This window comes from Cervus elaphus, chromosome 24 (assembly GCF_910594005.1).
Source record: "Cervus elaphus chromosome 24, mCerEla1.1, whole genome shotgun sequence".
In the NCBI taxonomy this organism is placed as follows: domain Eukaryota; kingdom Metazoa; phylum Chordata; class Mammalia; order Artiodactyla; family Cervidae; genus Cervus; species Cervus elaphus.
In genome coordinates, this window is record NC_057838.1 from 12,359,161 (window position 1) to 12,372,847 (window position 13,687).

General features: G+C 36.6%; 2 pseudogenes; both read right to left on the minus strand.

Moving 5' to 3' along the window:
- Nucleotides 1–489: 489 nt before the first annotated feature.
- Nucleotides 490–13,239, minus strand: LOC122683205 (annotated as a pseudogene).
- On the minus strand, nucleotides 2,886–3,030 carry LOC122683377 (annotated as a pseudogene).
- Nucleotides 13,240–13,687: the final 448 nt, after the last annotated feature.

Genomic DNA, 13,687 nt, shown 5'->3' on the forward strand with positions numbered 1-13,687 from the left:
ATATTTAAGTTATTTAAAACTTAAATTATCATATTTAGTTATATGTGTAAAGTAAATGAAATTGAATAGATGATGATCTATACAGAATTAAATATTTTAGCAAGTACAATAAAGATAATATACAAAATTCTGATGTGAAATAAAACTAACAATGAGAAAGCAATAAAAGCAAAATTGGAAATCAATTTAAAATTAGTGTAACCCCATAAAAATTTAATTAACTCATTTGCTGCATAATTTTAATTGCTCTCTATTGTAAATGGAAACAACTTTCTATTGTAAATGACCCACCTATTTAGACACAGTGGTACACAAGATGTTACACAGTTTACATATGAGCAAAGAAATTGTCAATGAAAGCATGAATGTATAGTTCATTCCTTATTTATAATTAACTTAATTCCTTGTGAGAGGAGGAAAAATTTAATCAGATTTATGAAGACTTTGACTTTCTGGAAGATTGGCCCTCTTGCTAAGTTACTGAAATCATTATGGGTAATGAACTAATTTGATTTGATCTGCTTTTTTTCTCCAGAGTTTCTTTATAGCATTAGTTATCTCAGAATTTCTTAGACTGTAGATTAATGGGTTCAGCATGGGGGTTATGACTGTATAAAACACACTCAATGATTTGTCAGTTGGGAAGGTTGTAGCTGGTCTTAAATATGTGAAAATACAGGGAACAAAGAAGCAGACAACCACAGTGATGTGGGAACCACAGGTCTGGAGGGCTTTCTGCCTCCCTTCCTGACTCAGGTTCTTCAGAGATGCAGGATGACGCCACAGGAGACGAGTAAGAGCAGAAAGATGACAAAGCAGATCAGTCCTCCATTGGCCAGCACTAAGAGGCCAATGACATAGGTGTCAGTACACACGAGTTCCAATAAGGGGTACATGTCACATGTAAAGTGATCAGTGACATTGGGGCCACAGAATGGGAGCCCATAAACAGTGCTAAGTTGAATTATTGAGTGCAAAAAGCCTCCAACCCAGGACACCACCAGTAGCACAACACACACCCTCTGCCTCATGATCACCAAATAATGCAAGGGCTTACAGATGGCCACATAGCGGTCATAGGCCATCACCAGCAGAAGGAAGACCTCGGATCCACCAAAAAAATGACCTATAAACATCTGAGTCATACAAGATTCAAAAGTTATGATATTTACCCCAAAGAGCAAGTCTGAAATCAGTCTGGGGGTTATAGAAGAGGAATAAGCAACATCCATAAATGATAAGCTGGCAAGAAAAAAATACAGCGGTGAATTCAGGGTCTTACTGACAGTTATTGTCACAATAATGAGCAGGTTGCCCACCACTGTCAAAATGTAGAAAAGCAAGAACATAACAAAAAGGATTTTCTGCTCCTTTGGATTCTGTGTGAGGCCCAGGAGGACAAAGTGAGTTACATTACTTCTTGGTCCAATCTATTCTGGACAGGGGCTGACTTCACATATTAGAAGCAGTTTACCTACAAAACAAAGGGGAAAGGTCTTAAATGTACTAAAATCCTGTCTTCTATTTATCCTTTCAATCAAAAAATGTGTTTACAGAATCTGCTTGTGTCCAGTGGATCATAGACATTGTGATGCCCAGGTTGAATCACTCATAGTTCTTTAGACTCAGTGATATGACACAGAATGAGGAATCAGAAAATTGCAGACACACATAATAGGTGCCATGATAAAGATACTCTCATAATGCTAAATATCACAGAGTAGAAATATATCAATCAGACTAGAATCAGAGATGTCTTCCCAGAAGCAGCAATGACTTAGCTGGGTTTTAAAGGGAAAGTAAAATAACAAAAAAAAGTGGGAAAGGAATTATAGGAAAAGTATATCATTTATAAAGACACAAAAGTATAACATTAGAAACCCACTTATCCAATTTTGAATATTTATAGTTAGACATCAATTTAGTACATATAACGCAAAATTTTCTGCAATATAAAAGATGTCCCCCATCTTGCTAAAAGTGGTCACCCTGCAGTGTGATTGTTCAGGCAAAGCTTTGCACCGAGTTATCATTCTCTCTTTGTTCTCATATTATTTACTGATAACTATGTCAAATATCGTTGACTATACTTTCAAAATATATCACAAATGTGATCATTCCCTTCCCCTCTTTTTTCCTGGCCCAGAACAGTAACCTCCTGCCACTTTTTTCCATTTTTTTTTTTTTGCAGGGGAGGGGAGATAGGGAGGGTTGTCCACCAATTTGTTCTCTTGAAGCAGCTCAAATTATATTCTTTAAATCTTGTTCAACTGCTCAAAACTCTTATTCTATTAAATTTATGTGTAACAATTAATACTTACAGTAACAAATCCATAATCACTTTTTCCCAGTTGATGAAGCTAAGGCTAAGAATACTCCTTTAATTTTCCTAAGGGTACACATTTCTACGTGATAAAACAAGAATTGGAAACTGAGTTTGATATGTTTCAAAACAGCTTAAATTCTTGCATAATAAAGTCCATAACTGTGAATCATGTTTCCCAACACTTACTGTTATTCTTACCCTGTTGGAGAGTATTGAAAACCAGAAGGAAAAGTTTTTAAATCATTCCTAAAGACCTTGATCTTTTTCTTTAATCCAATATGACAAAAGAGGGCAAAAGGTTGCAATATTACCTGAGGATATGTTTGATTTCATTCAGCTGTCTGTTCATTTCTTCCATGGATTCTTCCATTTACTCAGAAGAATGTTTTTATTTGCACTTTAGATTGTTTAAAAGAAATTCCACAATACCCAAAAAATATAAGTTTACCATGTTAAGATAATTTGTCAGAAAGCTATGCAAATTCTATGTTTATATAGGAAGAACAGCAAGGTATTTCCAGGAAAATTTATTTCTTTTTTTTTTTTCTTTTCCTGTATTTTATGTGCCCCAGGCATGAAATAGCTCTGGCCACCAATCCAGGCATCAAGCTAGGATGAACAAAGGACTAGACATCTGCTTTGCCCCTGACTGATATAAGAGCAACACCACCAATCAGGTGCCTCTTTGCCCATTGCCAGGGAGGAAAATTTATTTCTAATAAATTTTTTCTTAACTTCAAGATAGAAAAATTTCAGTGAATTGCTTAACACTTCTCACTCTGTCACACTGGTACAGCTAAACTAGTTGACTTAAGATTTTGAGAAAAATTCTTCTGCTGTCCTCCATATATTTTAGTGCAATGTTTTAAGCCTAACAAAGGACCTCCTGAAACTTTTACATCAGTTCCTAAAAGAACATCATCTATTTTCCCAAAAGAGACAAAGATCCCTTTTATCCCTTCTAACCACATTTAACATTATGTCTTAGAACTGGAATGTATCCAATATTGATTATTTCTTAATTAAATTCACTGGGACTTTCCATTAAATTTTAAAAGTACATCTGTATGTAAAGATGCATGCTGTGCGGTTCTGTCCGGCTTCTTTGTGACCCAATGGACTCCTCTTTCCATGGAGATTCTCTGGCAAGAATACTGGAGTGGGTTGGCATGCCCTCCTCCAGGGGATCTTCCCACACTAAGCATCGAACCCAGGTCTCCCACATTGCAAGCAGATTCTTTACCATCTGAGCCACTAGGGAAGCCCCTATACAAAGATACTACTAAACAAAAGACAGATATTTAGGGTGGAGTAGCAAAGGTGGTACAATAGAAAGACCCTGGATTCATGTCCTCCCATGGGAACATTGAAATTCTATTTACAGAGTGACCATTTTTGAGAATGACCTGATGAGTGGCAGAAAATTTCCACTATTAACAAAGATATAAAAGGGCCACTGCAGGTTAGGTAGGAGTAGCAAATATAGTGTATAGGCAACTCCCATATCTTGGGTAGGCAATACAAAAATGAGAGTATAATTCAGTTGAAGAGGCTCCCCAAAGGAGCAAAGGGGTCTGAGCCCCATATTAAGCTACTCATACCAGAGGTCCTGCACTAGGAAGATGAGCCCCCAAAACATTTGACATTGAAAGCCACTGGGGTTAACTTTGGTGAGAACCAGAGGCCTTGGGAAATAGAGACTCCAGATTTAAAGGTCACACAGAGACAAGACCTCTTTCAGAAATAGCTATTTTGAATGGAGACTGAGTCAGATGTACTTGAAGACCTCCCCAGAGGGGTAAGAGGAATTTGGGATTCATATTGGGGGTATAGATGTTGGCAGCACCAATTTGGGAGAGGTAGCCCATCAAAAGAACACTGCTAATGGTAAACACCTATGGAGATCCTCCCTCCGTCTTTTTAGTGGTGGGTGCCAGGCCCAGCCAGCAGTCAGGCAAAACAAACCTTAGGAAGCTCCAGGCCAAGCAGCCAGCTGGGCAAGAACATAGCCATGAGACAACAGGCTGGCTATCAGAGGATTCCTTGAACCCCTTAGCTGAGATGAGACCCAAGAACAGACACCAGTTAGCCAGCACCAGGACCATCCTCATCCACAAGGGTACCAACCTGGGACAGTGTGGGCTCTTCTCTGTCCATCTGTGGGCCAAAACCAGATGAGGACCCCTAGGCCCAGATAGATTGTCTAGGACACTGCTCCACTCACCAATGATTTGGTGACAGCCACAGAAGGCAATGTGTCATGTCCATGAATGTAGGGCATATTCATGATGATGAAAGATTCTGCATGTTGATAAATGACGGTGATTACACAACTGCCTGTATTTTGTCAAAACCTTCAGGATGTAGACTAAAATTATGAATGGCGTACTGTGAAAATTATGTACTATGTAAAGATGAAAAACAAAAATATATCCTATATTGAAATAACAGACACTTAGAAAGTGTAATTAAGGTCGATACTATTTATAATATCATCTAAAAATAAAAATGACTACATTTACAATGAAACAAACTAGATCTATGTTAACATACAAGAAGACTTAAGTGAAAAGACAGATCCAGTATGTAAGTAAGAATTCTCAATTCTTCAAAGACAAAAAAATTTTGTAAAGCAATTCTCATAGAAAACACTAACTAAATTTAGTTTTCCTTAGATTAGCTTATTGAAATTCAATTTTAAAATATAAACATGCAAGAGTAGACATAGTTTTGTTAAAGAATAGCAATGAGAAATCTTAAGCTAATTTGATATCAAAGTATATGTTAAATCAAATAAATTACATCATGTTAAGTAGCACATGAATAAAGAGATTAATGGATAATAATAGTAACTTGAATTGGATCCAAACACATATTTTATTTTAGACTGTAAAGTTGGGATATCAAAGACATGGGGAAAATACTTATGCATTAATAAAAATATCCATCCACAAAAATAATTAAAATATGGTCACTATTTAACTCCTTATATAAAATTAATGTGTAGATGGTTCAAAAATTGAAATGAAAAACATAGAACAACAAAAAGACTTCACAAATTGTGTTGAAAACTGTGGAACAATATTTTGGTAACATTGAAATAGGAAAACTATTTCTATGCAACGCATAAAATCCAAAGAAAATATTGATAGATTTGACTATGCAAATGTGAAAATATTTCTAGAGGACCAAAATATTCTGCACAGTATAAATACATCAAGAATAATCACAAGATAGAAATGCAATAATTACAAATACGTGGTAAAATGTATAATTTCTTTAATATATAATTAAATTGTAAAAATCAGTATGGAAAATATCAGCAATCAAATAAAATATATAATATTCATTAATAAGCAATTGATGAAAAAAGAAATAACTTTAAACAGTTAAAAAGATGCCAATATTCAATTATGTTTACATATTTATGATTAAAGTATACAAGTGAAACATAAGTCCTTTAATCAGATGTGCATGTTTGCATGTGTGCTCAGTCATGTCCTACTCTTTGCAACCCCATGGATTGCAGCCCTCCAGGCTCCTCTGTTCCTGGTATTTTTCCAGGCTAGAGTACTGGAGTGGGTTGCCATTTCCTCCTCCAGGGGACCTCCCCAGCCCAAGAATCAAACCCATGTCTCCTGTATCTTCTGCATTGAAAGGCAAATCCTTTATCACTGAGCCACTTGGGAAGCCAATCAGATGTTAGATACACACATGTTCATCAAGCCCTGGTTGTTCAGAGTGTGGTAAAATGTATTTTGCAGAATTAGGGGAGTGGTGGGTTTGGTATAACCATGTGGATGACATTTTGGCAATAACTATGAGCATCAGTGTTTTGAATACCTATACCAAATGAACTAACAATTCCACTTCTAGGATTCATACTTCAAAATCTCAAAAAGATTTCATTGTAGAGTTATACATCATAGAAAAATATGGAAAAAACCTGAAGATTACTGGATACCTAGATTTCAGTGTTTTTTTATGAAGAAGTTAAGCAGTACAATGAAAGTAGGATGAGTTAGCTCTGCATCATCTGGTATGTAAAGATCTTCAGGAGGGTCAGAAGTAAAATAGAAAATTTATACACAGAGACATGAACACACACATATACCAAGTCATGTTTGCATTTGTACTATTATTTGTTGAAGAATCTCAGGAGTGACTAGAGTAGTATAGTTACTAGATCTGAAAGGAATGGAAGACTCTGGTGTGGCAAGTATAGGATTTTATTTTGCACTATTCCATTTTCATGAATTCTAAAGTTTCTCATTATACATCATACTTTAAATTTTTATTTTAAAACTTAATATATGACATTAAAATTTTATCAGTAAAGCAAATGAAATTGAATACAGAGAGCAGACTACATATAAATATTTTAATCAGAATAATAAGAAAAGATACAAGATTTTGACATAAAATCAAACTAAGAATATGAAACTAAATACAAAAATTACTTTAAAAATTAGTGTAATTCTATAAAATTTTATTATCTAATTAATTGTAAGTTCTTTACTGACTACTTACTATGATTTTCTAGGTTCAGCGATAAGCCATCCATCATATAGTTTACATTCTAGTAGGGAAACTGTCACAGAGGACATGAACATATAGTTCATTCTTTAGTTATAATTAACTTAATTGTTTGAGAAAAAAAAGAAAATTTGCATCAGATTCATGAAGACTTACATTCTGAGGACTGGCTGTAATGTTAATTTTTCATGATGAATAATGCATTTATTTAATACTTGATCTACCTTTTTTTCTCCAGAGCTTCTTCATATCATTTGTCATCTCAGAATCTCTTAGACTGTAGATTAATGGATTCAGGATAGGGGTTATGATTGTATAAAACACACTTCGTGATTTGTCAATAGAGAAGGTGGTAGAGGGTCTTGCATATATGAAAATACAGGGAACAAAGAAGCAGGCAACCACAGTGATGTGGGAACCACAGGTCTGGAGGGCTTTCTGCCTCCCTTCCTGACTCAGGTTCTTCAGAGAGTGCAGGATGACTCCATAGGAGACGAGTAAGAGCAGAAGCACAACAGTGCAGATCAGTCCTCCACGGGCCACGACTAAGATGCCAGTGACAAAGGTGTCAGTACAGACAAGCTTCAGTAAGGGGTACATGTCACACATACAGTGATTGATGACATTGGGGCTGAGAGGGCAACAGGCAGGAGGCCAGGGGTCTCCAAACGGAGGAAACAGGCTGCAAGTGCCAGACATTGTTATCTCTCTTAAGCGGCAGGAGGAAACAAACTAAAGATTTTTTTTCCTTCTCTATACAAATTTAAAGGAGGTTTCTCTTAAAATGCTGTGTTACCATGACACCTGGCTTCACCTGAAGCTAACTATTCTCAAAACCTTGAGTTAACCAATACATTTTTTCTTGTGGAAATGTTTGTCTTAAGCTATGTTAATGTACCCCAGACTCTGTCTTTGAGTTGGTTCCGCCAAATGGCTCAAACTACTTGACAAACCAGTATGTTATACTCAGATATTGTTCCCCTAGTCTATGTAAATGAAACTATCTGTGTGGTAATCTGCCCTTCTACAAGATTCAAGTCAATCGTTTTATGGCCTGGGATGAATTATCTGGTGCCATTCTGAATTTTAAGACATTCTTTTCTTTTCATTAACAGATGGTGAGTGACTATATAACATCCAGCTGAAGACTAGCAAAGGGGGTACTTTTTCTGCCCCCTTCTGATGCCTGTGTCAGAAGTTTTCTCCATCTCCTTTATACTTTAATAAAACTTTATTACACAAAAGCTCTGAGCGATCCAGCCTCATCTCTGGCCCCGGATTGAATTTGTCTCCTCCGGAAGCCAAGAATCCCAGCGTCTTATCATTCAGCAACAACCTTTCAGGGCCACAGAATGGAAGCCTGTAAATAGTGCTATAGTAAAATGAATTACTGAGTGCACAAAACCTCCAGTGCAGGACAGCACTAGCAGAACAGTACACATCCTCTGCCTCATGATCACCAGATAACGCAACAGCATACAGATGGCCACATAGCGGTCATAGGCCATTGCTAAAAGAAGAAAGACCTCTGATCCACTAGAAATGTGTTGTATAAACAGCTGAATCATGCAGTATTCAAAGGATATGATATTTTCCCCAAAGAAAAAGTCTGATCTCAATCTGGGTGTAATACAAGAGGAATAAGTGACATCCATAAATGATAAGCAAGCAAGAAAAAAATACATTGGTGAGTTCAGGGTCTTACTGAAAGTTATAGGCACAATAATGAGCAGGTTGCCCACCACCGTCAAAATGTAGAAGAGCAAGAACATAATAAAAAGGACTTTTTGCTCCTTTAGACCCTGTATGAGGCCCAGGAGAACAAAGCAAGTTACATTGTTCCTTGGTTCCATCTATTCTGGACAGCAGATGACCTCATATATTATGAAGCAGTTTACCTAGAAATCAAGGGGGAAAGCTTTTAAGACTGACTTAAAATTTGCTTTCTATTTATACATTCAAATGAAAGGAGGTGTGTGGAATATCTATTTGTGTACAGTAGGTCATAGACAACATGGTGATACCCTAGTTGATTAAGTCATAGCTCCCTACACTCAACGATAAGTATCAGAAAATTCCAGGTAAGTTTCTTAAGCGCTATAAGAATACTGACACAACTCTAAGTATCACAGTGTAAGAATATCACAATTAAACTGGAACCAGAGAATTCTTTCCAGGAATAACAGTGCTTTATTGAGTTTTAAAGGAAAAGCTAAAGGACAGGAAAAGATTGGAAGAGAATTGTATGTAAATTTTTTAAAATACCATTTATAAAGTCAATATGGATACTTGAGACTAGTTAAACTGATATACATATTCCCTGTGGATAGAGGAGTCTATGAAGAGAGGGTCACTGTCCTGAATTGTGTTAGGATTTACTGAGAAGTCTTTCTGTGTGTCTATATTTCGATGTCTCCAGTTCCCTGCCCTATAAATGCTAATGTCACCCAACGTTGTGTCTCCAGCCCCTCCCTCCACCCTTATGTTGACATTTGTATGAGCAATATCTCCAACTTTGGATATCTGGATCTGGATATCTATCTGTATATACTACAAAACTTTTTGAAGATTTTCCTCATTATTGGTACCTCCTTCAAAAAATCTCACAGTGCTCATCACTCCCCTTTTGCACTCATATTAGAACTTTCTTCCTTTAACAAATCCTGTTGCTTCTACTTTCATATTGTATCACAAATTTGATCATTTCCTATCTCCCCATTTCCTTTCTAGGCCACAGCACTAGCTTCCTGCCAAATGGCTTCCTGCCACTTTTATTCTGCCCTCCAACAACTTGTTTTCCTGAAACAGCTCAAATTACACTCTTTACATCTTGTTCTGATTATATCATTCAACTGCTCAAAATAGTTTTAGTGTATTCCAATTATGTTCTTACAATTTAATGTATCATAATTAGCATTTATAATAACAAGTACTATAATTATTTATTACCTTTCCATAACTGATGAAAATGAGGTTCATAATATTTCATTAATTTTCTCAAGAGCACACATTTTTAACTGATAAAACTAGAATCAGAACCTAAGTTTGATATATTTCAAAATGATTTAGTTCCTTACATAGTAAAGAAAGTCACACAATTGTGAACCCTGGTTCCCACTATTCACTACTAATCTGACCTTGTGGAAGCTGTTTCATAATCTGAAGAAAGACTTTTTAAGTTACTCATAAAACCCTGGAATTCTTGCATCCAGTATGGCAACATAGATTGAAAGTCTGCATTATTACATGAAGAATATTTTATTTTTATTCATCTGGTCACTTATTCCATGGAGTTTTCAGATTATTTGAAATACTGTTTTTATTTGCATTAGAAATAGTTTAAAAGAAATTTCACAGTTCACACAAAATAACAAAAGTTTACCATATTAGGAAAACTGATCCAAAAGACAAGCAAACCCTAGGTTTACATAGAAAGATGGAAGCTAGCCATTTCCAGGGAAAATCGTCTTAAGTAACTACTTTTCCTATTAACTTCAAAATTAAAAAAAGGTACCACTCAATTCTTTAGCCCCATCTGATTCTATCATGTTAGTGGAGCCAGACTAGTTGACTTGCAATTTTGAGAGACTTCCTTGTGTCGCTGCCACTGTTGTTGTTTCTATGTATTGCTTTAAGTCTGTAAAGGATCCTCCTGAGAAATTTATATCAGTTCTTAAAAGACTATAGACTTTTTTTCCTCAATACGATCAAAGAACACTGGACTTTTTATCCCTTCTAGCCATTCATTTATTATTGTCTTAGATTTGGAATGTGTTCAAGACTGATTCTTGCCTAATTAAATTTGCTGGTATTTTCCACTAAACTTTAATAATGCATTTGTATGTAAAGATACTATTGGACCACATCACAGAATTAATTAGTGTCAGAAACATGAAACATGGAGAAAAAAGAAAAGTTTGAGAACCATATTAAGGCTATTGTCAGTCAAGAACAAAATATAGACTCAATCATTTTGTTTCAGTGAAGATTAATTCATCCTGTATTTCCCCTCTTGCTATAGAAAAATTTTCTCTCTTTTTATTGAGAGCTCAATTTATACTGCCTTGACGTTTGATCAAATATATAAAAATTTTATCACCAAATCAGGTATAATAACTAATTTTATCCCATTATTAACTTACTTTTAATGTAGAATACCTACATTTTACACAAACTATGCTATGCATAAAGACACAGCAGTTAATAAAACAGGAGAAAATAGCATGTAAAATTTCCTTCCTGCATGGATCTTATATTTTTAAGATGGAGTAGGACAATATAGGAGACAATTTAAGAAAGAAGTTGTAGTCTTATTTAGTGCATAGAAGACAAAAAATAGAGTACCGTCATAGAAACAAGAGGGAGGATCCTACTGTGGGTAGTATAATCAACAAGACCTTTCCTAAAAGGTGATGTTGAAGCTGAGATTGAAAGGACAGGAATTGGCTGCCATCAGAAGCACTGTTAAAGACAGCAAAACTAAGTAAAATTATCTAACTTCAGAGATGACCTGGTCTACAAGTAGAAAAATGTAAAAAATTAACAAGAATATTTATTTCAGTGTTATGTTACAAAGGAAGTGATTTCTCATGTGGTTCAATGGGTACAGATTCTGTCTGCAACACAAGAGACATAGGAGATGTGGGTTCAATCCCTGGGTCAGGAAGATCCCCTGGAGAAGGAAATGCAACCCTCTCCAGTATTTCTTGCCTGAAAAATCCCCTGGAAAGAGGAGCCTGTTGGGCTACAGTCTGAAAGGTCAAAAAGGATTGGACAGGACTGAGTAACTAAGCACATGTTACAAAGTAGTGGTGAGAATGTGCGCTCATGTCTTGACCCAGATTTTAAAGAAACAGTTTTTAATCTTTTAATGTTAATTGTGATCTGAGTTGTGGATATGTCGTACACCACTTTTATTACATTCAGGTGTATTCCTACCATTTTTGAGAGTTTCTTTTTACTATGAAAAGATGTTGATTTTTTATGCAATCAATGAGCAACATAAAAAGGAAATTAAGAATAAAATTCACCTTGAAATAGCATGAAAAAGAATAATATATTTGAGTAAACTTAGGCAAGGAAGCAAAAAGTCTCATACACTGAAAACTACAAAACACTGCTGAAAGATATTTGAGAAGAAATACATAAATGGCAAGATATTCATGAGCTAGAATATTTAATATTATTAAGATGTCAATAATACCTAAAATAGGTTTTCCCAGGTGGTGATAGTGGTAAAGAAACCACCTGCCAATGTAGGAGGCATAAGGGACGTGGTTCGATCCCTGGGTCTGGAAGATTCCCTGGGAAAGGGCATGGCAACCCACTCCAGTATTCTTGCCTGGAGAATCCCATGGAGAGAGGAGCCTGGTGGGCTAGAGTCAATGGGGTTGCAAAGAGTCAGACACATCTGAAATGACTTAGCACACATGCACATTACTTAAAATAATCTACAAAAAATAATAATAATCTACATATTCAGTGAAATCTGTATCAAAATCTGGAAAAAAAACAAAAAACAAAACATTTTTTGCAAGTGTAGAAAATTCCAACTAAAAATTTATATGGAATTTCAAGTGATGCCAAATATGTAAAACTCTCATACTTCCTGTTTCTAAAACACAATTTAAAGCTATGGTAATCAAAAAAATGTGCTACTGGAGTATAAAGGCATAGGCAGGCTACAGTCCAGGGGGCTGCAGAGTCAGGCACAATTGAGTGACTGTTCTCACAGACCTACACATTTGTGTATAGACAACCATAAAGAGATACAAGGTGGCATGGCCAAGACAGGATTGTAGAAAGACTGTGAGCTCATGTCTGCACATGAGAACACCAAAATTACAACCATTTACAGAGCAGCTTTTGATGAGAATGACCTGAAGACCAATAGAAAAGACCCTCTATTACTAAAAATATAAGGAAGAAACCACAACAAACAGGGAGGAATCGCTTATACAGGGTATAGTCTAGTCCCATACTATGGGTAGGCAATAATCAAAAGAGGATCATCCAGTTACAGAGGTTCTTCCAAAGGAGCAATGGGATGTGAGCTTCACATCAAGCTACTGTGACCAGGGTCCTGCACTAAGAATCTGAGCCCCCCAAATGTTTGGCTTTTAAAGTCAGTGGGATATCTCTTGGGGTGAGCCAGAGGCCTTGAGAAATAAAGGCTCTACTTCTAAACATCACATACAGTAAGACCCATGATAGAAGAGTCTTTTGAAAGAAGACTGAGTCAGACACACCTGTTGATCTTGGAGAAAATGCCAGAGAGTTAGGAAGAAATTGGGACTCACCTTGGGGACGTAGATGCAGGCATCAGCCATTTCAGACAGCTGTCCCATGGCCAGGACCCTGATGCTGGCAAGGACCATATTGGAATCCTCCTTCTAGATTTTCAGTAGTGGGATTCAGCACTACACAAGACAAGGTAGCACAAATCTTGAGAAACCCCAGGTCAATCAGCTAACTGGGCAAGGCACAGCCCCATCCACAATCAGGCTGGCTACTGTCAATCCCTTTAGCTTCCACCTGACCTATGACTCAGGCCTCTCTATCAGCTGGTCAGCTCCAACCCCAGGACCAGGCTCCCACATCAAGAGTGTAGTGGTACCAGTCCCAAGGCAACTTGGACCTAGTCTCCACCCACCTTTGCACCAACATTAGCAACAGTACCCAGTTCCATTCACTAATGGGTTGGCACTAGCCCCAGGACCCGTTGGTTCCTAGCCCTGAACATTGCCACATGGACACCAGTCCTAGGACCAGAATGGCCAATCAGCTGGTTATGTCCCAATGCAGCCACTCACCGGTGAGATAGCA